At 33.2% G+C, this 27,904-nt stretch overlaps 1 protein-coding gene and 1 pseudogene across 1 annotated transcript in view; one reads left to right on the top strand and one right to left on the bottom strand.

Moving 5' to 3' along the window:
* The window catches only part of LRP1B (LDL receptor related protein 1B), a 1,927,222-nt gene that overhangs the window by 396,999 nt on the left and 1,502,319 nt on the right, over positions 1–27,904 (bottom strand). The gene's annotated exons all lie outside the window — the stretch shown is intronic.
* Positions 6,365–6,833, top strand: LOC116866925 (annotated as a pseudogene).

The raw sequence follows: 27,904 nt of genomic DNA, 5'->3' as shown, positions 1-27,904 counted from the left end.
GCCTCACAGACCTGGTTTTGTTATCTCTTCTGCAACCTACAGCTGCTATGGCATGGCCCAGTAGGTGTTTTATCAAAATAGTATGTTCCAGCAACACTTTGACACTGGGACCCTCAAAAATCCAGTTAAAGAAATATATCAACCTAAGACCCAGTAAAAGTTGACCATACTGAAAATGTAGGTTACAAAAATCCTTTAACCTTACCTTCTAAAATTCATTCTCATTATGTTCAAAACATGAGCATTTGGCAATACTCTTCTAGACTAGAAGCCATACATGCAACCACAGACACCTGCATCATATGTAGAGTGATGTAATGCAAGCGAGTTTACAATTTTAAAGGACTTCAAAAGAAGTTTGCCACACATTATAATGACATTATCTCAGAGTTTATAGGGAATCTTCCTGAATGTCTCAGACAGTTTTTTTTTCTGTCACTTCATTATTTTATTGTGTATCAAGTTCTAATTTAAATAAAACAAAACTCTGAGTATAAAATGAATCATATTAATTCTCTGTAATGCACTGTGATATGCTTAGTGGTTATAAGCATGGGCTAGCTTTCCTGGAGGAACATGTTCTAACTCACTTTATTGTCACAACCACTATGTAAGTAGGTGGAATTCTTATCCTCAATTTAAGGATGTGGAGCCATAGACAAGTCAGGCAATTCAATAGTGAAGTGAGATTCAAACACCATGAAAAAAAAGTATGTACTATTTTATTAAATTAGCATATTAACATATTATATTGTTATTATTACATATTATATATATAATCATTTTATCTTTATATTTGTGTAAAAGTGTACCATATCCTTTGGACAGGCACTCAGAATCTATTTTCCCCAATAAGAAAAAAAAAAAAACAACTTAAGATTTCTCTTGACCATTCCTTATTGTTTTCTAAAAAAGTCTTAGAAGAAAATATTATAAATTGCAACTTCAATAATTATTTATTAAAATCAATAATCATTTTTTATGTTGGCCATGGTGGAGCATTCTTGAGATACTGCAAGATCCTAAGGCATTTCTCCAGCCCTTCTGCTGTGATACATACCCTGGGCTCACTGTACATAAATAAATTATGCTGGTTCACTTAAACATCATTGACAGATCATGAGCTTCATTTTGATAGGCAGATTTGAAATTAGATGCTTTTTTATTTCAGTATCTGCACAGTCCTTACTGCATTCTTAAATTTATACAGGATGATACCCTGAGCTACTATAATTCTAAACATAGTATGGCAGTTCTACTACTTCCCTTTCCTTCATTCTAGGAAACAAAGTAATCTTTCTAAGACAAGGTCAGACTATTTCATGCTTCCCAAACCCCACAGAAGCTTCCAATTTTACTTAGAATAAATCCAAAGACCTTCTTCTTAAGGTGGCAAGGTCCAGGATTGTGTGGACTCCAGTCACGATTCTGACCTAATCAACTCTTATTTTCACGGTGCCAACTCTCTTCAGCTATGCCTGCTTTCTTGCTTTTTCTTGATTTATCAAATTTTCTTCTATCTCAAGGCCTTTATACTTGCTGTCCCTCTCTTTGGAACACCATTCCTCAGCTCTCCTCATACCCTAGAGCTTTCTGCTCAAGTGTTAACATCCTTAAAGAATACTCCACTGGTCACTCTGTTTAAAATAACACCATTTACTTCTATATAGGCTGTTCCTTTGTCCTGTTTCATTTGCTTCAAAAATTCTGTAATTATTTGATGAATATATTTAATTCATTTTATTATCTGTCTCCTGCACTATAATGTGAGCTCCAGAAAAGCAGGAAGTTAAGCACTGCTTTCCTCCCAGTTCCCGTAAGAAAGAGAGTGACACATTATAGGCATTTACTAAGTATTTGTTGTATGAATAGATAAAATAATGAATTAATGAAAAAAAAAAACTGTTCAGCACATTTCCTAAAACACTATCTTTAATTTCTGTTGACCATGACTTATCAGCCACATGTTATCGATAAAACTTGTGTTTGATGCTACTCCTTTGTTAATGCAATATATAAACATTTAGTCATGCATCCTCACTTATCAAGGCCTTTTTAATATGAAACTTGGACCATTTAAGAGGCTTTGTGTAAAATTCCACAGAAAAGACAAAATGATAATTTGTCATCTATGCGATCCACAAATTGTAGTGCTCAAATGGATATTAAAACTGTAATTTAAGTAGCAAAGACTTTGGCAGACAACTGTTATTTTTATGAAAATTAAATCTTCAAACAATGACTGATAGTATAGAGGGAAATTAACCTCCCCAAGATTTCAAAAGTTCATCAAAAGCTTTATTCCTTAATGAGCAATGGCAAAAAATGTTCTTATGGTGGCAGAAGTCTAAAGACAAATTTTTTAGAGTACAATGTTTTACTCTTAGGTGTCTGATTTCCTTTAAAAGAGAATAAACACTTTCAACATCTGGCTGTCAAAGGATGTGCTTACAAAAATAAAACTTTTTTAAGATTTTCTAAAATACCCATTAAACTCTAGTAACCTCTATGGTAAATACACCAGCTGGACCTGGTTGGTGATCTTACGATGATTTTATTCTCACTCTCTTAAAACATTTTAGGGATCACAAAAAGTTATTCTTAAAGTCCTTGTCCATGTCCTAGGTTTTACTAGATGGTAAGCTCTGTGATGGCAGGGACCTGCTCCGCATTGAATTTTCAGCATAAACATAGTGCCTATGTGAAGTTATAGGTAAAATATTAATGTCTCTACTACTTGCAAGTGGTCTTTTTCTTTGTCAAAGACATATGGCAATGTGGATAGAGCTAGAATGTATTATGCTAAGCAAAATAGGTCAGTCAGAGGAAGACAAATAGCATGATTTCACTCAGATGTGAAATTTAAGAAACAAAACAGATGAACACAGGGGGAAAAAAGAGAGAGAGAGGCAAACCAGGAGACAGACTCTTAACTAGAGAACAAACTGAGGGTTTTTGGAGGGGAGGTGGGAGGGATTGGTTAAATAGGTAATGGGTATTAAGGAGGGCACTTGTGATGAGCACTGGGTGTTGCAAGTGATCAACCACTAAATTCTACACCTGAAACTATTATTATACTGTGTGTTAACTAGAATTGAGATAAAAACTTGAAAAAATAAAGTTTTTCATAAGTAAATACAATGAGAAAAGAATTAAGTGCATAGCTTTAACTTTTTTGTTTCTTTTTTTTTTAATTTTATTTATTCATTTGAGAGAGGGAGGAAGAGAGAGCACAAGCAGGGTGAAGGCTCGAGGGAAAAGCAAGCTCCCTGCTGAGCAGGAAGCCCAATGTGGGACTCAGTCCTGGAACTCTGGGATCATGACTGAGCCAAAGGCAGACATTTAACCGACCGAGCCACCCAGGAGCCCTAGTTTTTACTTTTAAAAATAAGTGTTGAAGTTTAGGTTAAAAATAATATTTCTAAAAGCCAAACCTAAAAAGTTAGATAAACTATATTTATTTGAAAAAAAAAAATCAAGAATCAAGGACAATGTAGCAAATTAACTTGATGTCAGAACAACAGATTTGGAAGATAATTAAAAGTAAACATATTACCTAAACTCCTAGATCACCTAGTAAGTATTATTGATTCTGGCAAAGGAAATGCATGATCTAAACTTCCACAGAGGTTTCTGGAACCAGAGATAAGTCTGTCCATCTGGATGGACCAGAAAGTCAGCATTGAGAATCTCCTCAACTCATTTCCTTTGCCATCTCTTGTCAGTATCAAAGAGCTCTTTGAATGCAGGACTGACACTTATCTTGCCATCCAATGTTGGCCATACTGAGTAGCTACTTCAACTGTTCAGCTAATCCTACTGACTGGTGTTTGTGCATCATCCAGAAAAGTGGAATGCGTGCCCTGAGATCTTGGTGAGTCCCATCTGAATTGCCCACATGGGCATCTAACTTCAATGTCCCAAGATTCTTCTAGGTCCAAAAGTAAGGAAAGATAGGGTCCTGAATGATCGTGAGGATTATGGTAATGTGGAAGAGAAACCTAAATCTTCATTCAGTATCTGGTAAGACCAGAAAGGAAGAAAATCCTCCACCACAAGCATATCTCACATGGAGAAGGGACTGAAAGTATTTTCTGAATATTCAGTGCATATCCTTTTTTTGTGACATTTAACTCACAATTCATATATACAAGTTGATATAGATAGATATAAATCCATCTATCCTATAGATATAAATCTATCTATCCTTTTTATTTTATATTCCATCTTATAAAAATGTTTTAAGGTGGTTGTTAACAATTGTGAGTGCTTTATGTTGTTTAAGTATGTACATATATAGTGTGATCTACCTCAATTAAGCAGAAAGGATAAATATAACTTTTAGACTTAAAGCTTCTAACACAGCTGGATTTTACAATTCTGAATATAAAATAAATAAAACTCTATCTTTTTTTCCTGAGTAGAGAAAAATATATACATCCAGTATATCCTACCTTTCCTTTATACTGGCATTATAATTATATAATATCACAAACTTTTTCCTCTCTATACATTTTTTCTTAGTACCTGGTGTCATTAAGGTGACTAGATCACAAAAACTACTCTTGGGCTCTACTTCATTGATCATATACTCTATCAATCAAACAATATATATTAACCACCTCTTCTTCACAAGGCACTAGGAAAGGTGTGGAAGAAATTCTGCTTTGAAGAACAGAATAAACATGTTGTATAAAAGTTGTTTTTATTATTTTAATATACAATGCTTAAATGACAGAATAAGAATGTAATCTGATTGCTGGAAGTTACTGCATTATTTATACAACTACCATTAAAATATGAATTTAAAAAATGCAATGTCAGGCTAATGTGAACAAAGGTAACCTACTGAGGCCTTAGAAACCCTCCTGCTTGGTTAAAATGAAAAAAGAAAACAATGTGCTTCTATTTTGTGTAAAATGCAGTAATTCTAGTATTCCATTTTTTTTCATGGAGAAATTCATCAAAATCACAATTTTGCTACCTACTTATTAAACCTGAATGTAACGACCACCGTTTCAGTGCACAGTCTTCATACATACTGTGCATATTAAGATATAGTACATTGTGCGTTCCATTTCCCGAACCTAGTAAGCTCAGAGGTTATGAATCATATCCACTCAATAGTTTTATTTAAGATGTCAGAAAAATCAGGGAGAAAGGGAAGAGGTGTGAGGTAGTAGGTATATGTCCAAAATAAGTGTTGAATACTTTGTAGACATTTTTTCATATAGCTTGTATTTACTAAAGTACACTAGATCTTTACTTCTCAACAACCTTCTCTCAGTTCCTCCAGTAACATTTATAAATTCATTTTGCAGCTACGCTCTTTTTCTCTCTGCATGCTGATTTCCCAGCTGTTTGATCTTCTGCTATTACTTACTTCAAAAGCATCTAAACTTAAAATGATATAACTGGTCACAAAACTGAGTGCCAGGGCACTAATGTACACTCTCTGTTACATAAGCAGCCAATAACCTTCATTCCCATAAGAGGATATTGATCATATATGAAGGGGTAAGAGTCCTGCTATTTTTACTCATCTCTTCTTATATTGGACAGATAAAATTATTACTATAAAATTATTAAAATAAAAGCCATTATCATGCCTTTGTGTTTTTTATTTTCAAAAGGACACATAATAGCATTAGTCATTTCATTTTGATCAAACACAGAGCTATGTTGAGAAAACCACTCTGATCTAGTATATGACCAATGCTCTTTGCCACAATGAGATAGGTGTTTGAGTGTTTACAGAGATAGTGAAGCAGCCACTCAAGATAAATATTCTTTTTTCTTTATTTGTTTTCTCATTTAAGTATAAAATTCTTTGGTTTAAAAAAAAACACTGAAATATTTATGAAGGGCTTCCTGTTTAAGGTGTTAGGCATAAAATCTTCCTCATAATCACCTCCTGGATTTCTGCTTTTTCTGTAAATTTATCTCTAACAAAAATATTTGTTATTTGTTATCATTGCAACCTTGCTATTGATTCACTGAATATTTTCCCTTTAAGCCAATCCTGATTTTATTTCTAACTGAATGGAAACCAATGTGAATTATTTCTGGAATGCCGTTGTTAGCAATCAAGAAATCTTTGTCTATACTATTTCATTTGCCTATGTTTAATCATAGAACTAGGTTATTCAATGGGACTGAATATTACTTCTGGAGAAAATCATAAACTCATACACACTGGCTTCCTATAAATCCAAACCTGGGTTTACTTATTGTGCATAAGATTAAACATGGAGACAACTTGTTTCCAAGTTCCAGTTGTAATCTTGAAATGTATGACTTGATTCAGAACTTAGTTACAGGCTTTGCAGATGCCACACCCGAGAGCCACCTGTGTCTCCCAGCCATGGTCAACCCCACCATGTTCTTCAACATTGTCATGGACAGTGAGCCCTTGGGACAAAGTTTCAAAAGCAGCAGAGAATGCTCATGCTTTGAGCACGGGGGAGAGAGTTTGGTTTTAAAGGATCCTGCTTTCACAGGATTATTCTGGTATTTCTGTGCCTGGGTGGTGACTTCACACGCCATCATGACACTGGTGGCAAGTCCATCTATGGGGGGAATTTGATGATGAGAATTTCATCCTGAAGCACATGGGTTCTGGGATCTTGTCTGTGGCAAATGTTGGACTCAACACAGAGAGTTCCCAGGTTTTCATCTGCACTGCCATGACTGAGTTGTTGGATGGCAAACATGTAGTTTTTGGCAAAGTGAAAAATGACTTAAATATTATGGAAGCCATGGTGTGGTTTGTGTCCAGTAATGGCAAGGCCAGCAAGAAGATCACCACTGCTGATTGGACGAATCTGATTTGACTTGTGTTTTATCTTAACTACCAGACAATTCCTTCAACAGCTCAGGAAAGTATCCCTTTGCCCCCATCTGCTCAAAATACTTTATAATCTTTGCACTCTTGCTGCAGTTCTATGGGTTCTATATTTTTCTTACTCCCTTCCAAGTCCAGCTGGATTGTAGAGTTGTTATGATTTTGAAATACTAAATGAAAATAACAACAGAAGAACTTAGTTACTAACCTGCAAAATTGGAAATGATATCTGTCTCTTAAAAACACAAAAACTTTAATTTCAATATTGCTGACAGAGGCATAAATTCATCTTTTCTCATTTCAGATTCAAACCAGGAAACACATTTTTGGTGAATACTTAAAAACTGTTTGATATTTCATGATCCCATTCCTCAACACAAAAATCCAACCAAATCCAGATGTCACAGATGTTTGTTTCTAAAAATCCCACAGTACTGACCTTGTTGTTTACTCCAAGCTGACATCTATCAAGAGCCCCCTAACAGAAATCTCCAGGAAGGAATGGAAGCATCTCTTCTCTACCTAGGTGGTCTCTACCTCTGAGGTCAGGTCCATGAGATTAAGTCAATTAGCTAGTGATAATGGCTAAAATCATACTAGTAAATCTTATAATAGATTCAAAATTTATTGAGGAATTGCATCTTGTTAACAAGGCTGAAAATATAAACATTGATCTTCAAAAAAATTAGATGTTTGACAAAGCACTCCTGTTGGTACTTCAAGCAAAGCATAGTTTTAATTTAGTAGATGGAGAAACTGAAAGCCAGAGAGGTAAATAACTTCTAAGATTATGTAAGTGACAAAACCTAGATTCAAAGTCAGATCTGTCTGATGCCGAAGCCTATGTACTTTCTTATTCCAGGCTACCTCCTCTATTCTAGGCCCTATTCATCAATAAATACTATTCACATAATGTTAGTATTTTTTTAATATTAACAAAACATAAACTTTGTTACTTTTAACATTGGAGCACAAAGTAACTACATTTTATAATTTATGTTTGTTAATTTTCTAAGTTGCTTATTGTTTGAAATAAAATTAAATGTTTCAGCACCATTTCTGGAATATATATATATATATATACACACATATATATGTATATATATATTGATATTTATATATATAAATGTAAATGTACATGAGGACACACATACGTGTATATACAATATGTGTATATACTGATGCATGTGAAAGACATGTGCATATGTATGTGTGTATGTTTGCTTTTGAAGTATACAGATATACCTATACATATGTACATATGTTTTGTATATATTCATGTGTCTATATATACAGCATAAATACACATACATTGGAATATGATTTTCTTGGTGTTTCTTGATATTTTCTAGACAAATGGTGTTATTCCAGTTATCTTCTTTGGATAAATGAAGTATGGTATTTTGAATACTAATGGGAAAATGTGTTATAATTAAGTGAAATAATTTTCTAGTTTTTCTTTGCATTTAAATGGAGTGAAAATTATGAAATTATAAGTCAAAACATGTTATATTCATAACAGCTTGCAAAGTTATTTTTAAAATTCTGCCTGTAAATGCTTTCTTTAAAAAAGTATCTAAAATCCAAATGTCTACATATGTTAAATATTTTAGAGAAATATAATTTTAAGTCTATATCACATAAATTTATATGACCAGTGGACACAATATTTTTCTGAGAGAATACTGAATAATATTTCAACATAGCATGAAGTAATACCACTTCTCAATATCAAAATAGAGCAAAATATAGATATTTAAAAGTAAATTATCTAAAAGAAATTCTAGCTATTCCTTCATACATATTAATATCTAAATACTCTTCATGAATTTTTAGACTTTTAAAAATCTGTATTTAAAGAAATAATTCTGAAGAAAAAAGCTTTAATGACATTTATTAATTTTCTAGTATTTTTTCTAATTTTCTAATGATTTGAAAAGGAAAAAATGGCCTATTAACATAAATATTACTTTGATTACAGATTTCAATCAAATAGAGGATTAGAGGGATTTAGTTCCTTCTCTATCTACCAACTAGTAGAACAGCAATAATAGACCTTAGTTTCAAGAGATGAAAAGTTAGCTAGACACAAAGAAATCTTTATAACAATAAAAAATATTTTAAGATATAACATTTAGTTACCAATGGCAAAATAAATAGAATTAAAACTATATTTTGAGAGACTATAATTTTAGAGACCTTTATGGACCATTCCATCTATAGGTTGAATGAATTCTTAAATAATTAATGTTGTTACACACTCACAAAAAAACATATACAAATACTCACACTTTCCAGGTGTCTTAAAAGAACTTCTTCTACTCTTTATATATTATTGTCAGTGAGCTATAGTACTGCACTTCAAACTCTCCTCTTTTTTCTATACTCTTTAAAAACATATGTGTTAGAGCCTCCCATTTATTCACTCATTCAAAAAATATTTATTGAAGGTATAGTATACATGATGAGCTGGCATATAATTTATCATCCAAGCAGAGACATTTGTGAAAGTGTCATAGGTGTTGGTAACAAGAAAGAAGGTGTTGGTAACAATCATATCAGGTCAGCAGGCACAAAATGGAGCAGTCCTGGGCAACTGGGGAATATGGGCATATGGTCTATATACATGCTGGGGACAAATCAGCAGTGGTGCCTGCTCTCATCAACCACACCGTCTCCAGGACAAGTTAGACCCAAATCAGAAAATCAGGGTTTTTGTTTGTTTGTTTGTTTTTGTTTTTGTGGAATAGGGTGAAGAATGTGAAGGGTTGGGGTTATCAGATCATTCTCTGGAAGTAATGTTTAAACCGAGAAATGAAGCAAAGGAAAAAATACTGATATGGGTAAGCACAGAGGGTGGGATAAGATTTAGGGGTAACATAATGAAAAATAACTTTCCAGGCAGAGGAAATCATACATGACAAATCTGAGGTAGAACAGCTTGAAAAACTGAAAGTCTAGTAAGCCTTAAATCTCAAGAATCACACAGGAATGATCTGAAATCCCAGGAAACAGGTTTTGCAAGGTCCTTAAAGATACAGCAAGGATTTTGAATTTTTATTTAATTGCGACCTAGTGTGGTTAAGCAGAGAAGTTATATAATCCTATTCTTAAAGCATATCACTCTGGCAGCTTTATGGAACACAATTTATAGAGATAAAGACATAAGTTGGAAACTGTCTACAGTTGCAACAAGAATAGCAATTGTGATGATTAGCTAGATAAGGATACTGGTGATGGGATTGGGGAGAAAGGGACTGACCCAAGATATATTTTAGAAATAAAATTGATCAGATTATATCTCTAGAACATTGATCTTCAACACATTTTCTGAACTCTGGCAATATTTTAAACTGCCTTTTAAATATTTTCAGCATAGACCTTTCTTAGGTCCATCAAATTGAATAAATCTAACACTAACCTCAAGATAATGTTCTCAAAGCCTGTTCTTCATCTGGTATTCCCTATATCAATTGTGATTTCCCCATTTAATTCAAGGTGGAAACCAAAGTTACATAAGTATATCTCCTCCCTCCCTTCACTTGCCACATTAAAATGACCATCAATTCCTGTCAATTTTTTTTCTCTAAATCTTTGAAATACAGCCTTCAACTATTTCACCAATCTTTCATAAAGGTTAGTGGTGCTAAAGCACCACTATCCTTTATGGGGTAGTGGCAATTATATCCCACCCATAGCACTTTCAAGGAAAGAACTATTTAAGTTCTTTGAATCGCATATTCTAACTTCTCTCCAGTCTGCATGCTACTAATGGAACAGCTCGGACTAATTTTGTAGTTGAAAGATTCAAAAAATGTAACTTCCTTTCTTTCAGGAGCTCAAGGATTTGATTTTTGTTAAAGAACTTATTAAATTCAGGGTGCCTTGGTGGCTCAGTCAGTTAAGCATCTGCCATAGGCTCAGATCATGATACGAGGATCCTGGGATTGAGTCCCTTATCAGGCTCCCTTCTCAGTGGGGAGTCTGCTTTTCCTTCTGCAACCCCTGCCCTCTGCCCCACCCCTGCTCATGTGCATGTATGCACTATATATCTTTCCCAAAATTAAATAAATAAAATCTCAATAGATAAATAAATAGACCAATAATCTCATAAGTAAAATATTAAAAAAATAATTTATCAAATTCAACACCCCAAAACCAAAATATCCAGTCAAGAAATGGGAAGAAGACATGAACAGACATTTCTCCAAGGAAGATACACAAATGGCCAACAGACGCATGAAAAAAAAAATGCTCATCACTTGGCATCAGGGAAATACAAATCAAAACCATGGTGAGATACCATGTCACACTGGTCAGAATGGCTAAAATTAAGAAGTCAGGAAACAACAGATGTTGGTGAGGATGTGTAAAAAGGGCATCCCTCTCATACTGCTGATGGGAATGCAAGCAGGTGCAACCACCCTGGAAAATAGTATGGAGGTTGCTCAAAAACTTGAAAATAGAGCTGCCCTATGACCCAACAATTGCACTACTGGGTCTTTATCCAAAGGATACTCATGTAGTGATTTGAAGGAGCACATGCACCTCAATGTTTACAGTAGCAGTGTCCACAATAACCAAACTATGGAAAGAACCCACATGTCCATTGACAGATGAATAGATAAAGAAGATATATATTTACCACATCTACTTTGAGTACTGAATAGTACTCAGCCATGAAAAGAATGAAATCTTGCTATTTGCAAGGAGGTGGGTGGAACGGGAGGGTATTATGCTAAGTGAAATAAATCAGTCACAGAAAGACAAGTGTCATATGATTTCATTCATATGTGGAATTTAAGAAACAAAACAGATAAACAAACATAGGACAAGGGAAGGAAAAATAAGAAGAAAACAGGAGGGAGAGAAAACATAACTATAGGAAATAAACTGGGTTGCTGGAGGGGAGTGGGATGGAGCTATGGGGTAACTGGGTTATGGGCATTAAGGTGGGCCCTGGGTTTTATATGAAACTGATGAATCAGCAAATTACCTCTGAAACTAATAATACACCATATGCTAATTAAATTGAATTGAAAAAAAAGACAAGAGTGCACCGCAAGAGAGATTGCTTCCTTAATTTTGTTTTTGTTGTTGTTATGTTACATATTAATGCCATAATACTTGGCTTAAACCAAATAGTTTGAATGCTTGCAATGCTAGTATCAGAATCACTTTGAATTCTCTTCTCCTGATCCTCTGGGTCTGCCGAATCATAAGAATTAGGTCTCACCAAAAAAGGAAATAACGAAAGCTACGTGTGCTTAGCTGGCATCAGCATTACATTTTTTTTTTTAATTCCCTAAGGCAAATGGATTATTATCTTGATGGGTAAGACCTTGGTAACAAAAGTGGGAGTATATTTGTGTTAATGTGTTTATACTGTATTTTAGTAGTAGAAAAATAAAGAAACCTCAGGACACAAAATTCAATGTATTCTATAGACATTCATAAAGTTTATATAAGTGAATCAATCCCATTTTTGTTTTGAATTTGTAAATTAAACTATTTTAATATTTCTCTGCTTTGAGAAATATGTACTTTTAGATTCTTGTTCTGCTCTCATAAAGAGATATATTTGATACTAAAAAAAAAACTTTATAGGAGAAATCGTTTTCCTTGGGGGGAATATTAATTCTCAACATGCTACTCTATTGGCAATGCCCTTTTTGTTTTTAATTTCTGGATACTACTTTGAATTTTCTGTTTTCTAATATAAAAGGTAGAGATTTATCAGAAACTTCAGAAGAGATGAAGTCAGTGCATCTGGCACCAAGACAGAAAGAGCTTAGGTGAATCATTTTAAAGACTGGCCTGATAGCATTACAATTCAGAAGCAATAAAACTAGAGCATTTCATTAAAAGAATATTTTCCTTAGATCCAAACAGGACTAGTGAGCCAGGGAAAGGAATTGTACCATTTGACTGAAGGACATAATAGGCTGAGGAACTTGATTTAAATGGTTCCTGAGGTAAGTTCCTGATGCAGTGCCCACCACTAAAATGACTTGGGAAGAACTCAGAAGAAATACATGTGAAAATTCACATCACCACTAACTTCTGGTAATGACAGAAAATTTGCCCCAACATTAAGGAGAGCTATCCTATAATAACAAGGCCAACAGGCCTAGATTAAGAAACACAACTAATAACAGGAATATTTAGCCAGGGAAATAAAGTAAATACATTAAAATAGAAGTTAACATGTATTATTTTTACAACCTCATTGTATATTCCCTAGCTCAGAAATAGTAAATCCAAATGAATAGTAAACCAAGTAATCATATAATACTGTATACATGTTACTTCTTAAAGAGTACCTTAGCCCCTTTCCCTAATTATAGTCTGTAATATTTATTTTTCTTCACCCATTCCAGGAAGCAACTGAACAACCTGGCCGTACATTTAGGAAATAAAAACTGGAAAAAGTCATTTTGCCTTTGAAGACACGGCTTCCCAAATGGCTAATGTGTTAGAGGGAAAATATGAAAGAAGGAGATTGTAGTTTGTCATATATTCCACATAGCTAAGATGTCATGGAAGTAACTATTTTGATTAGAAGAAAATACCACATGGTGTAGAACATATAGATGAAAGGCTCATAGACACTAAGCATCAGGTTAAGAGACATGTATATCACTCTACTTTTAAGCTGAAGGTTTAAGAAACTCATCTGAGTAGAATCAAAGGCAAATTATACATAATGATTATTATCTAACAGTTGGTTTGCCTTCTAAGATAGAAAAACAATTGAAAGGGGTACCTGACTGGCTCAGACAGTAGAGTGTGAGACTTTTGATCTCAGGGTCATGACTTCAAGCCCCACATTGGATGTAGAGCTTATTTAAAAAAAAATAAAAAATCATAAGGGCTCCTGGGTGGCTCAGTCAAATAAGCGTCTGACTCTCAATCTCAGTTCAGGTCTTGATCTCAGAGTCATTTAAGTTCAAGCCCTGTGTTGGGCTCCATAGTGTACATGGAGCTTACTTAAAAAACAAACAAACAAACAAACAAAAAATATATACACACACACACACAATTGAAAAATAGAAAACATAATTCTAATGTATAGAACCTTCAGAAAAAAGAGAAATGAATTTCATCCAAAGGCGTAGGAAATAATATGCTTCTGAAAATAGGTAGTAACAGAAGAACATATTAAAAAATGGCCTGACTTCTAAAGTTTATAGAATGCAAAATAAATTAAATTTAAAAAGACATTATGAAGGAGTAGCAGAAAGTCAAAAGAAAAGAAAATGCTAATAAAAAGCAAGGGACTGAGATAAAAAGGAAGATATTTGAGATAAGGAAAGATTATAGGAAATTCAGTAGGCAAAAACAAAATTAAAATTTACAAGTGGCACAGTAAAGAACACAATTGCCATTTTCAAACACTGAATTACTGATGAGAAGGATCTGAGACATCCCAAAATAAATTTGTAGAGATAAAAATAAGTAAAAATACAATAGATATGGAGGGAACTTAGAGGCTACTGAACTATAAAATGACTAAAAAACTGGAACAAAAGCAGTAATCAAAGATAAAATTTTTGACTACGTAACTAATGAAAACACTGCACATGAAGAGTAAAAAACAGGAAAAATTAGTGAGAGAGATCCATTTAGACTTATTCTGGACAATTTTCACATTCACAACCATATATACTCGAACTTCAAGACAGGAAAATAAAATTATATACAAAGTGGGTTATAATAAGCCATATATGGTTTTCATCCGTAGTTCCTGGCGCAAAGCTCCTAAAATCCTTAGAATTTCCTAAGTGATAGTCTTCTAATATTCATAAGAAGCCCCTTTTGAGCACACTTGAGTTCATGTTAATGAGGTGACAAGGTGGGACCCCTGGATAGTCTTAGGATGGGGCAGGTAACCAGACAAGTGATTATAAACTTTGGACTTTCAGCTCCACTCTCTAACCTCTGTGAAGAGGAAAAGGATCTGGGGGATCTGCAGAATAATCTCTGTAAAAACTCCCGAACAAAGATGTTTGTGGGTTTCTAGGTTCATAAAAACACCCCCATGCTGGGAGGATGGTACACTCCTGTTTCATGGGAACAGAAGCTTCTGCGTTTGGGACATTGTAGACCTCGCCCTATGTATCTCTTCTTCTGGTTGTTAATCTGCACCTTTTATAATATCCATCTTAGGGACGCCTGGGTGACTCAGTGGGTTAAAGCCTCTGCCTTCAGCTCAGGTCATGATCTCAGGGTCCTGGGATGGAGCCCCGCATCGGTCTCTCTGCTTGGCGGGGAGCCTGCTTCCTCCTCTCTCTCTCTGCCTGCCTCTCTGCCTACTTGTGATCTCTGTCTGTCAAATAAATTAAAAAAAAAAAAAATCTTTATAATATCCATCTTAATAAACTGGTGAATTTAAGTAAACATTTCTGAGTTTTCTAAGCTACTCAAGCAAATTAATCAAACCAGAGGAAAGGGTCATGGGAACCTCTGGTTTATAGCCAGTCTGTCAGAAGTATAAATGGGACTTAAAACAGGTGTCTGGAGTGCGGGCAGTCTTGTGGGACTAAACCCTTAATCTGTGGGATCTGATGGTATCTTCCGGTAAATAGCATTAGAATCATATTAAATTCATAGTATATTCAGTGTCTTCTGAACATGGGAGAACTACTTGGTGGTGTAGGAAAGAAAAAACAACAGTTCAAAGGAACAAAATTCACACCGACTTCACTTACCTCTATTACCAAAATTGAGAAGAAAATGAAGTGTTAAAACAGAGTTCAGGGAGAAAAATATTAGAAAACAAACAACAACAACAATAAGAGAATCTGGCAGGTTTCTTTTCATGTACAAAAAGAACTTAACAATATTATCACAAATGTAGGCATAGAAATAAACTGTTTAAGTACTATTTGAAAATAGTTTGTTGAAGACTCCTAATAGCCTATCTAAAAAAGTAAATCCAGATCTGAATAACTACACAATGGAAAAAAACAGATATAACCTATTTTATATTACTGAAACTAGTTAAACATGTTTAAAAAATTATTGAAGATGGTGTTAAAAAGCTTGACGCAAGTTTCAAAAACTATTCTTGAAATCAAGATTTTTAAAAAAGTCTTTATTTATTTGCGAGAAAGAGCACAAGCAAGAGAGAACACAAGCAGTGGTGTGGGGAGGGGCAGAGGAAAAGGGAGAAGACAGACATCCCACTTAGCAGGGAATGGGACATGGGGCTCAATCCCAGGACTCTAGAACATGAACTGAACCAAAGGCAGATACTTAACTGAGCCACCCAGGTGTCCCAAAATCAAGATTTTAAAAATAAATACTAGAGCTCTCGATTTAAATTCACAAATGATATTAAAAAACTCTAAAGCTTTGAGGTTATTAAATGAAGTTGGAAAAAAAAAAGTTGCACTAATTTTATTTGTTAGCATCTCCCCCAAATCCAGTGGTTGCTCCATTAGTCATCCATTCAAAGGAAAGACCTCTATTTATACTCAGGAAAATTGGAAATTTCTGAAATGCCCAATTATTACAGGATATTTAGAGAAATTATGATGTTCTCACTTGATAAAGTACCACCAAAATCATGACATATAAATTTCTATTTTTATGTAACCATAACAACCAGCAGATTTAGTGACTGGTATGTCATTTCCCACTATGGAATAGTGGGAAAAGTATTATGATACAAAATGCCTATCCAATTTGGATTAGGTTTGATTGAACATCTTACACATATGTGTATGTATGTATAGATGTATATGTCATATGTATTAAGTACCACTAAAATAATTGATTCTAAAATTTTCCTTATAATTAAATACTTTGGGTGTCATTAACTTCCATTATAAATCATGGATATGCTGCTATTTTTATTGCTGGAACCCTCTGCTATAGTTCTGAATTTTAATGATTTCTTATTACAGTTACCTATAATAGATAGTAAGTGACAATCTTGCCATTATAAGATCGAAATTAAGCATTTCCTTAATATCTGGGAATTTGTGTTACAATACCAGCATTCAACATTTGTTTATTTCTGAGGTAACTGTACATACGAGCATGTCCTGGGTAGCAATTTTCACAATAAATGTCAAAGTCAATGTTTAACAAAACAAAAAAGAGTTTTTATATATAATTGGTATTTTATGCATAGGCATAAATGGCTACATATGTGCCTATCTCATTTTAGGAGAAACTTGGAAATATAGAGCTGGTAGTATGTGTTAGTTTTATATGAACATGAAGAAAAAATGTAAAAAGTTTTCCAGTTAAATATGAAAAATAAAATATATTTATCATCACACCCTTCTAAAAGTCCACATAAATGAAAATAAAGACATTACAACATACATACAAATTTTAAAAATGAAATTATACCAGAGATCAGATGATCAAATCATCAAATTTGGGAAAGATGGATGTTAAGTATCTATAATTTTTTGCCACTGCATAATCCCAGAAGAACCCAGGAATTAGAAATGGCAGGTAGTGCTGCTGGCAGGGTATGGGCGAGTCTGAAAATAGAAGATTTGTTTGAGTATGATTTAAGAAGCCCTTACATATGCGGACAGAAGATGAGGGGTATACTATGGAGAAGCTGATCCACAGAAAATCTGGACTTCAAAACACCAGTCAGAGCTAAGGTTGAACTCACCAAAGGAGAATGGGATTTAAGGAAAAGTCAGCATCCTGAGCAGAGATAACCCACTATGGCTATCAAAGGACAATGAAATAACACCATATATATGAGGAACAGCTCCAACATGAAAGGCCCAGACAAAAAGAATAATACATTGAAAAGGAAAATGAAGAAAACAGAAAGAATACAGGAAAATAATGTATACTAAGGAATATCCCAAAAAGAGAGTTAGAAAATTATAGTATGGTAGCAAAAGCTTAAAAATCAACAGAAAAAAAAAATCGGAAGATAAATTTGAGATCCCCCAGAATATAACACAATAAAGCAATGATATAAAGTAGGCATTTTTCAGAAATGTAAAGTTGTAAAAGTTTATTTTATTGAATATTTTGGGGGAAGTTAGTGAGAAGACATATACATATCTCTTAAGAAAATAATATAATACAATAGTGATAGGTACCATAAGAAAAGGAGAGAAAAAAGAAATAATTAGTAATTCCATGGAGAATAGGAAGTTGTATAAGATAATATAACCATAATATACTACTTGGTTTAACCATTATTAAGATGTATATGATAATAAGTATATGGAAAGAGTAATGATGAAATTAAATATAATTGTAATATAACCATAATGGAAGGATGGGGTAGGAAATATGCATTAGGGGGGAAAGTCTGTAAACTATATAAGAAATCCAAGCCCTTTTTGTTCATGTCTGAAAGGGAAAGATAATATATGAAACTGAATTACAAGGAAAAGAAGTATTACGTATTTTACATACACACACACACACACACACACACATATGTATACATTATCATATATAGGTATGGAGAGAGAGAGAGGGAGCGAGAGAGAGAGAGGGAAAGAGAGAGAGAAGTGACAAGGAATAGGTAAGTGAGTTTAAATTAATGGCATCTGGGAAATGGTAATGAGACCGGGAAATACTGCATAGATGATTACTAGTTTATACAATTTATAAAACTACTTGATTTTAAAATTATGAATACAAAACTTTGATAAAAATAGAAGTGAAATTTCAAAATGATGCTTAAAAATAAGAAACCAAAATGTTAAAGGTAGGTATATCCAGGTGGTCAGATTATGAGTGTTTTTAATTTTCTTTATTATACTTCATATTTGTATAATGAAACTTTTCTTCAATGAACTTGCATTACTATTTTTTTGAATCTGTATTACTATTACAAACAGATTAAAAAAGACAGAAAAAAACTGAGGAAACTGTGATTTTAAAATAGCCCAGCAATTGTAATTTTAAAATAGCTTATTATAAACAAATTATGAAATTAAAGAAGATGATTTTTTAAAAATATATTTTATTTATTTATTTGAGAGAGAGAGAGAGAGTGAATGAGAGAGCATAAGCAGGGGGAGCAGCAGAGAGGGAGAAGCAGGCTCCCCACTGAGCACAGAGCCCGACGGGGGTGCTGGATCCCAAGATTCCAGGAACAAGACCTAAGCCAAAGACAGACACTTAACCCACTGAGCATCCATGTGCCCTAAAGATAAATAATTTCTGAAAATAAATATCTTGATATTTAACGTATTTTATGAGAATAAGCTTGTAAAGGAATATATACCTTGATCTTTAGCAGACATTTTAAAGACTGTTAACACTTAAACTTTGAAGATTGACTGGATAATTGGAATAAATGGATTTGGCATCTTGTTAAAAAAGAAACTGTTCCATTATATTTTTCTGTATATTTTTTTAAAATGCTGAATATTAGTCTTGCTTCATCAGTGTGAAGCATTTTCCTCTAAGTGACAACAGATGGTTTTTATTACTAATTCAGATTTTTTTCCCCCAATAACATAGACTGGAGTTATAAATGGGATTTCCCACACTTACTCCATTTTGGGCCATATATTTAAGAGAAATTATGCTTACTCATAAGAGACAAGAAGGAGTGCTAAGCAAAAATGAGTTTGACATCTGAAACGTATTGCAAAGGGTCTCTTACTATCATAAAGAAACATCTGTTCTCTGTGTTGTTCACTGTCTTTACTAGATTGTCATTTGAAATACTACTGCCTGGGCATTGCATTTTCCCAAACATCAATAAGTATAATCATCACTGTCAAATGATAGCATTAAATAAATTCTACCCAGGGTTTCCTAAATGGGCAGAGTTGTCCCAGGATAACACAAGAGAAACTTTTATGGGTTCTTAAATTCAATTGGATTATATACATAAGGTATCTCATATCTCTCTGTATTTTCAACCCCTCTTGAATTATGCTCAAAATGCAGTAGATTTTCAATAATTGACTGACCTTGTATTTAAGTAAGTAATTATGAATTTCTTCATTCATCAGTGAAATAAGGTTTAGGTTTTTCCCATACTTTAAAAATATAGTGGTTTCCAAATTCTATATCCATTAACCTTGATGGTAATCATCTGTTATATATTCTATATTTCTAGTAAATTAATTTTGAATTATTTTAATTCAATAATTTCAATAAATTTCTAAATATTTCAATATTTTTTCTTAACATTGTCAGGGATACAAAATATCAAAACACTTCTATAGCTCAAGCCAGATTTTTTAAATGTTCATAGCAAATCTGTCTCTTGTACAATTAAACTAATTCACTACTTAAACTAACTCACTAATCTGCCTGCACTTCAAACCTGGTCAGCTCACTTATTTGATCCTCATATAAGTTCTGACCATTTTGATGTGATCTTTCCATTTCTGGCATTGTATTTACTTTCTGTACACTGCATATTAAAAAAAAAATCACTTTTCTAACATTGGAGGAGAATGGTTTCTACCGTTTAGTCTTTTTTTTTTTTTTTAGATTGTTATTTTTATTTATTTAAGAGCGAGAGAGAGAGCATGAGTGGGGGTAAGGGGCAGAGGAAGAAGGAGAAGCAGACTTCCGTCTGAGCAAGGGACTTGACACCCCGCTATGTCCCAGGACCCTGGGATCATGACCTGAGCTGAAGGCAGACTCTAAACCAACTGAGCCACCCAGGTCCCCCTACCGTTTAGTCTTGGCATAATTTACAACTTTAAACTTATCTAAGTGGAAAAAGAAATGCTTATTGCCCTTTTCTTAATTTACTAGTGATTCATCTAATCAGTTTGGTTCAATTTTGTGTTTATGAAGTGTTTTTTTGTTTGTTTATTTGTTTGTTTGCTTGTTTGTTTTTATCCACTGGGATGAATGTGAAAAGATAAAGCCCTCATATTTAGGGAATTCAGACTCAGAGTTAGAGACAGCAATATCAAAAAAAAAGAAGACTGTACTTTCTTCAAATACATATTAGTTTATGAAAATGTCACATTTTAATTTTCCTATGAAAATTTTCAGGCAAACACAAGATTAAAGAGAGTTGTCTGATGAACCCCTAAGGACCCATATATTTAGTTTGCACTAGTACCAACATATGGTCAATTTTACTTCATCTAAAAGTTTCCCATTTCCCTATGCTCAATGTGCCACTGGATTATTTGGAAGCAAATCCAAGATATCAGAATCATTTCATCAATAAAGATTTCAATTTGTACCTCTAAAAAGTAAATATTCTTTTGATTTTAATAAATATATTAATACTAAAATATCATGACTAAAATAGCAAAGCTCTAAAGCTTTATTATCCAAGTAGCTTCATTACTTAAGAAGGAAAGACACAGAGAGAGAAACCTCCAAATCCTGGCTCCTGCTTTTCTATCTGTTCTGACCTTTGATGGAGAAGAAAAGTCTTTCAAGCCTTCGTGACTTCTTGCAGTTTTTTTTTTGTTTTTCCCACTGTATATTTTTAATCTTGAGAGTGGAAATCATATTTCTACTCCAATACACCAAATAAATCATTCTTTCCTTAGGGAATGACTACATTGTTTCATTTTTCATGATTTTGTTTAAGAGTGTGATTCCTTCCTAGACCAGTCATTAATAAAGGGAGGGAAAGAAGCTCCTAGAGGGCAGGGAGTAGATATTTTCTACTTAAATTCCATCAGCGACCAGGTAAGTACCTGAAATATAAAAAGCACTCACTATATCTTAACAAAGAAAATAGGCAAGATATAAATTTCCTTTCTTACTAGTTTAAATCCCAAAGAAACAAACTTAACTGGTTTTATATTTCATTGGGTGCACAGGGACTCAATAAATGTCATATAATAACTCTGGGAAGATGAGTCATCTATGTCAGACCATAAATAGAGAATTATGCATGCTTTTTGTTTCTCCCACTCCTCAGTGATTTTAGAATTGCTCTTGTCATTGTCACAGAAAGCCCAGACCTACTGTTAAAAATGGAAATCTGCCAATAGATTCTATAACGTGAAAACACCTTGGCAGATTTTTTGACAATATATAATAATTTGTGATGTAGAAACTTCACATTTTTTATTTTATTTTAAGGAGATGTACTAATTCTAACAAAATTGTTATTGCATGTTATTTTAGCACTATTTCAGGATGCTGCCTTTAAAATTTGCAGAGAGTGATTGTAAAAATCACAATGGATAGTCTTGCTAATAAGATGGATTATGCTAGAAAAATACTAAAAGAAGATGTATAATACTTTTTTGGCAAGGGCACTGCAAAATTTTCTTTTAAAAATTATTTTTATCATCACATTATTCAAATATGTTCTTACACAAGAAAATTCTCTCTGCTGTTCTCTCCCCTTTCCTCTTTCCAATTCTTGCCATTAGAAGTTACAACTTTTAGCCAGCATTGTAATTATCTAGACTTTTTATTCTTCTGTTTATATTAACTGTGTGTGTGCATATGTGTGTGTGTATGCGTGCATCTCCTTGGAATATTTGTCTGATTTATAAAAAGAAAAGCTTATTATTTTCACTTAGGAATTTTGGGTTATTTCAAATAATTGTAGGAAGAAAGCTTATAAGAAATAAAGAGAAAAATTTCGGAGTTTTTGTTTTGTTTCATTTTCATATGTAGAAAGTTAAAAAAACGTTGGGGGATAGAGGAAATGGGGCAATGCTGGTCAGAACTGTGAACTTCCACTTATAAATTAATATACGATTATAGCCAATAATACTGCATTAAATACTTAAAAGTTGGTAAGAGAGTAGATCATAAGTGTTCTCATCATAGGAAAAAATGGTTATTATATCATGTAATGGAAATAAGAGATGAGGCTATGGTGGTAATTATATTGCTATATGTAAATGTATCAAATAAGCAAATTGCACACCTTAAACTTACACAATGCTGTATGTCAATTTAAATAAAGTTGGAAAAAATCAAACTTAAAAAAATGTTACCAGCAAAATCACAAAGCATGTACTTTCGAAAAAAAGTAGCAAACTAAATCCCCTTCTGACAGCTAAAGTAGGATAAATTAGAAACAAAAATTGACAAAATATATTCAGAAACAAGAGTATAAGTTTAGTTAATATATCACAAAATGGTTAGTTTAAATTAAAAGTGGGCATATTTTCTTTCTCTCCTCTCATATTTTAAGTTCAAAAATTTTTATAGAGTTTGATACATGACACGTTATTTTATTCTGGGAAATGAAGTAGGGCTGATTGGCATCCATGCTAATATGATATATTCATATGGTGCTTTCATAGAAAACAGATACCTCCCTTTTGGTAAAAAATTTTATGTATCTTGAAAAATAAAAGCACATAGAATATTTTGTTTAATTTTTATTTTAACTTCACAAAAATAAATTATCCCATATATATTGATATACGATATTCCGTAATATAGAGGTGTGGACAGCTTGGTAGTGAAAGGCTCAGAATAAGCTTCCTCAAGATATTTCACTTTAATAATGTGGATTATTTTGAGCTGAAGGCAAACAAGACCCAGCAAACTGAAGAAAAAAAAAATGCACCCCTCTTTTAACTATCTAGAAGAATTTAGATATGAAGGTCCAGAAAGAGAGCTACTGCTAGATATAACTTTTACTGACAGACCTATCCAAATAGCTGGGCAAACATCTAATTACCAAACACTTGCTCTTTTTTTTTTTTTTTCCTTCCTGTTAATTACCCTACTCATCTTTGAAGTCCCAGGCCCCTATCCCATTTTTTAACTCAGGATAGCACATGATTGCCCTTGCATATCAATGCCTTTCTAGGGTTCTCCTGCATACAAAATTAAATTAATTTTTCTCCTGTTAATCTGCTTTATGTCATTTTTATTGTTACACCAGCCACAGAAACTAAAAGGGTAGAAGGAAACTTTTTTCCACCCTGACATTGGAAAACATGATTTTCCAAAGATAGAAAATCCTTATAATTGCCCTACTGATGAAAACACAGTAAGAGAGGCCCAGAAACTCACTGATTTCCTCATTATTTTACATCAGACAGACTAAATCTTAGAAAATTTCCACCTATGTATTTAATTCTGTTCATTAATTCACTCAACAAATATTTACTGAGGACTGCTCCATGCTGAATGTTGTGTTTTTCATGAAGGACATATCATAATCTCGGTTTCTTTGTTTAATGGAAATGATACTCATGAAAATAAGGGCATTAATCTATGAGGAGAAGGAAAAGAAAGGACCATACCTGTCTTAAAAACATTACAAATGTATTATTATTTCATATATACTATTTTAGATAATACATTGAATCATTCTTCTATACAAAAAGTTTGAGTAAATTATGGGACAACATTGAAAATAAGGATAATAAATTCTGCATATAAAATTAATTTTACATAATTATAGTTAAATATGTAGTTATATATTTAATATGTAATAGATATAAATATGCATAAAACCTGCTTCATGGTATAAAATTATAAAAATACATACATGATGTAAGTAGTAAGCTTGATATGAAATGAAAGATATTCAAGGAATATTTAATTTTAATTATATATTATGTTAAAACAAAAGTATCTTTTATTGGTATGTGTTGAAGTATTTAATTATAAGATAATATGTTGTCTGGATTTTGTTTTAAAGTAATACAATGGCAGTTTGTGTGTGAGTTGGGGGAAGAGGATTTTGAATAGATCAAGCAAAATTGTCCACATGTTGCTACCTGAAATGGCTCAATGAGCACATTGGATTAATTAGATTATCACTTTTGTGTATATTTGGAAGTTTTCATAATAAAAAGTTTAAAAAGTAACATAATATATTCATAAGTTAATATGTATTTAAAATCATGTGACATTGAGTATTTTAAATTTGAGCTCATAGTATTTAATTTTTTTTTAAAGATTTTATTTATTTATTTGACAGAGATCACAAGTAGGCAGAAGCAGGCAGAGAGAGAGGAGGAAGCAGGTCCCCGCTGAGCAGAGAGCCCGATGTGGGGCATGATCCCAGGACCCTGAGATCATGACCTGAGCCGAAGGCAGAGGCTTTAACCCACTGAGCCACCCAGGCACCCCAGTATTTAATTTTTTATTTTATTTTTCTTAGAGTATGAACACGTGTCACAAAATTTATTCAACTCCTATAAATGCTCATAGTATTTTAAAAGATTTTATTTATTTATTTGACAAAGAAGAGAGACACAGTGAAAGAGGGAACACAAGCAGAGGGAGTGGGAGAGGAAGAAGCAGGCTTCCCGCTGAGCTGAGCAGAGAGTCCGATGCAGGGCTCTACCCCAGGACCTCTCAAGACCTCTCAGGACCTCTCAGGACCCCAGGATCATGATCTGAGCTGAAGGTAGCCACGTAACGACTGAGCCACCCAGATGTCCCGGCTTATAGTATTTTAAATGAAACATTTTTCATTGTGATTTCACAAGTTTGAGTTGGTTAACAATGGATAAAATATTAATGATAAACTGTAATAATAAGGCTTAAAATAAAGGTATAACTTCTGGATACTATGGAGTAAAAAGTATTTTCCCACTGATAAAAATAGATTGACTGCCCAGTAAACATATTATGAGAAAGTTTATCTATTTTTAAAATTTGTTATTTGTTTATAAAAACATCAAATGGTGGGGGTGCCTAGATGGCTCAGTCAGTTAACATCTGCCTTCATCTCAGGTCATGACCCCAGAGTCCTGGGATAGAGTCCGGCAATGGGCTTCCTGCTCACCAGGGAATCTGACTCTTCCTCTGCCTCTGCCCCCTACCCCCACTCGTGCACTCATTCTCTCTCTCAAAGAATTAAAAAATCTTTAAAATAAAAAACTTCTAATGGAATTCGGTATGTTAATAATTCAAAAAATATAAATATATTTTAATGTTTCTGTACATTGTAAGAGTAAGATTTAAACAATCTTTAGAAATAAATTAAGATCATAAAAATAAAACTACCCCTAAAATGATAATTTTTAATAGTATTACTTTCATTTTCTAAATTTTCAAAACTTAACACAGGAATGTTTAAAAACACACAAAAATGCAGTTATCAGACCTTTAAATTCATCTGATTAATTTTCTATTATATGCTATTTAAATATTGAAAATAACAGATTAAATCTTTCTATATATCTATTGATACAAGATAATCATTATGATCAAATATGATTATTTATTATTCAATATAGGTTATTTATTTATTTATTTATTTAATGTCCAAGGTGGAACCTTGACTCCTTTGGGTTCTTTGTGAGTTCTGTAGCAATCTTCAGTGAACTGGAACATGGGAGATAATGGATTGTTTATACACTGTAAATCTACTTTCAGTGAGCTGGAAATGTGGGAGATAATAGGTTGTTTATGATTTGCAAATCTGTTCAGTGAGCTGAAAATTTGTCAGATAATGGGCTGTTTATGAATTCTAAATCAATATTCAGTGAGCTGGAACTATGTTAGATAATGGGCTATGTATGAGTTGTAAATCTGTTTTCAGTGAACTGGAAACATGTTAGATAATGGGTTGTTTCTGAGTAGTAAATCTATTTCAGTAGCTGAAAACATGTTAGGCAATGGGTTGCTCCTGAATTGTAAATCTGTTTTTTTAGTGAACTAAAAACCTATTTAATAAAGGATTCTTTATATGTTATAAATCTGTTTTCAATGAGCATGAAATGTACTAGAAGAATGGCTTTGTTTTGACTAGAAGATCCCACTTTATAGTAACATGTCACCTCATAGATTCTTCATGAGTAGTGGAACTATGGTCAGCAATTTAGATATATGGAATGATGCTCTCCTGTTTACATAAGCTTTGTTACTTCAATCTATTTTCAGCATGCTATTCTCTGCTGAATAATGGTTCTACTCAATTATGGAGAATGGAACGGAAAGCTAAGAAAGGTCTATTTTCAGTGATGTTCAGCCAAGCTAATTTTTGAAGAATATTGAGATGTGTTCATCTTTAACAGTTACCAGTTCTCCTGGAACTTAGGGAATGCTATAAAACACAGAAACCACAGGTTCTAGCTTCAGTGGACTTACAATCAAACATAGATAAATGCCACATAAGAAATGGGGAATATTCAACACACCAAATATAAAGTGAATACCATCTAAATTAAGCATAAACTTAGATTAAAAAAATAAGAAAAAAATAAACTTGCAATCTCAGTGTGAAGACAACCCAGGCAAACATAAATCAATGAAATATAATGTAAAGAAAAGGGCAAATACATGATTGAAGCCAAAACAAAAACAACCTTACATTGGGTGTGGTATTGTCATTTATAAGAAATATAGATATTTAGTTATTCAGATAACAAAAATGTATTTCTCACATATATTTGGTCTTCATCCATGGTTCTTGGTGTCTGAGAACTGTTTGTTGCTGTGAGGCAGCCTGCACGCGCGTGCACACACACACACACACACACACACACACTGGAATTGGGTCTGGAGATGTTTTTATTACCATCAAGCAACTAACGAAAAAATGATCACTGAATGAGGGATGGGTAAGTAATAAAAGTTAATTAGAGTCAACAAAAATAGATTTTTTTGCTAACAAATTGATTTCTAGTCTCTTATTCAACTTTTAAATATGTAAATGTTGTCCAATGATTTCATATCTGTTGTTAATTACTATTTCAGGTTTTATGAAAATCGAAGATAAGAAATATATATTCTCCTACCAATCATTATGTAAATTATGCTTAACTTACCAATGTGATACTCAGGTTTTTAAATTTATTTTAACTTTTTATTTAATATTTTTTATTTAAAAAAATCTTTCTGAGAGAGAGCACAAGCACACAAATGTGGGGAGGAGGGACAGAAAGAGAGGAGAGAGAGAATTTTAAGCAGGCTCCACAGTCAGCTGGACCCCTTTGTGGGGTTTATCTCACTACCCTGAGATCATGACCTGAGCAGAAATCGAGACTCGGATGGTTAATGAACTGAGCCACCCAGTTACCCCTCAAAAAATGTTTTTTTTTTTTTAACGTATTATTCGAAGTCTCTTAAAACGTACCATTCACTAATGTCACATCTCTGTCTAAACACAAACAAATTCCTGTTTTGCAAGGGAAATTTCTTACAACTTCTAAAGAGTTATCTTCTGGGATTAGACTTCATGTT

This window comes from Lontra canadensis, unplaced genomic scaffold (assembly GCF_010015895.1).
Source record: "Lontra canadensis isolate GAN:19392208 unplaced genomic scaffold, GSC_riverotter_1.0 scaffold11, whole genome shotgun sequence".
Classification (NCBI taxonomy): Eukaryota; Metazoa; Chordata; class Mammalia; order Carnivora; family Mustelidae; genus Lontra; species Lontra canadensis.
This window is presented reverse-complemented; position numbering and strand designations above follow the sequence as displayed.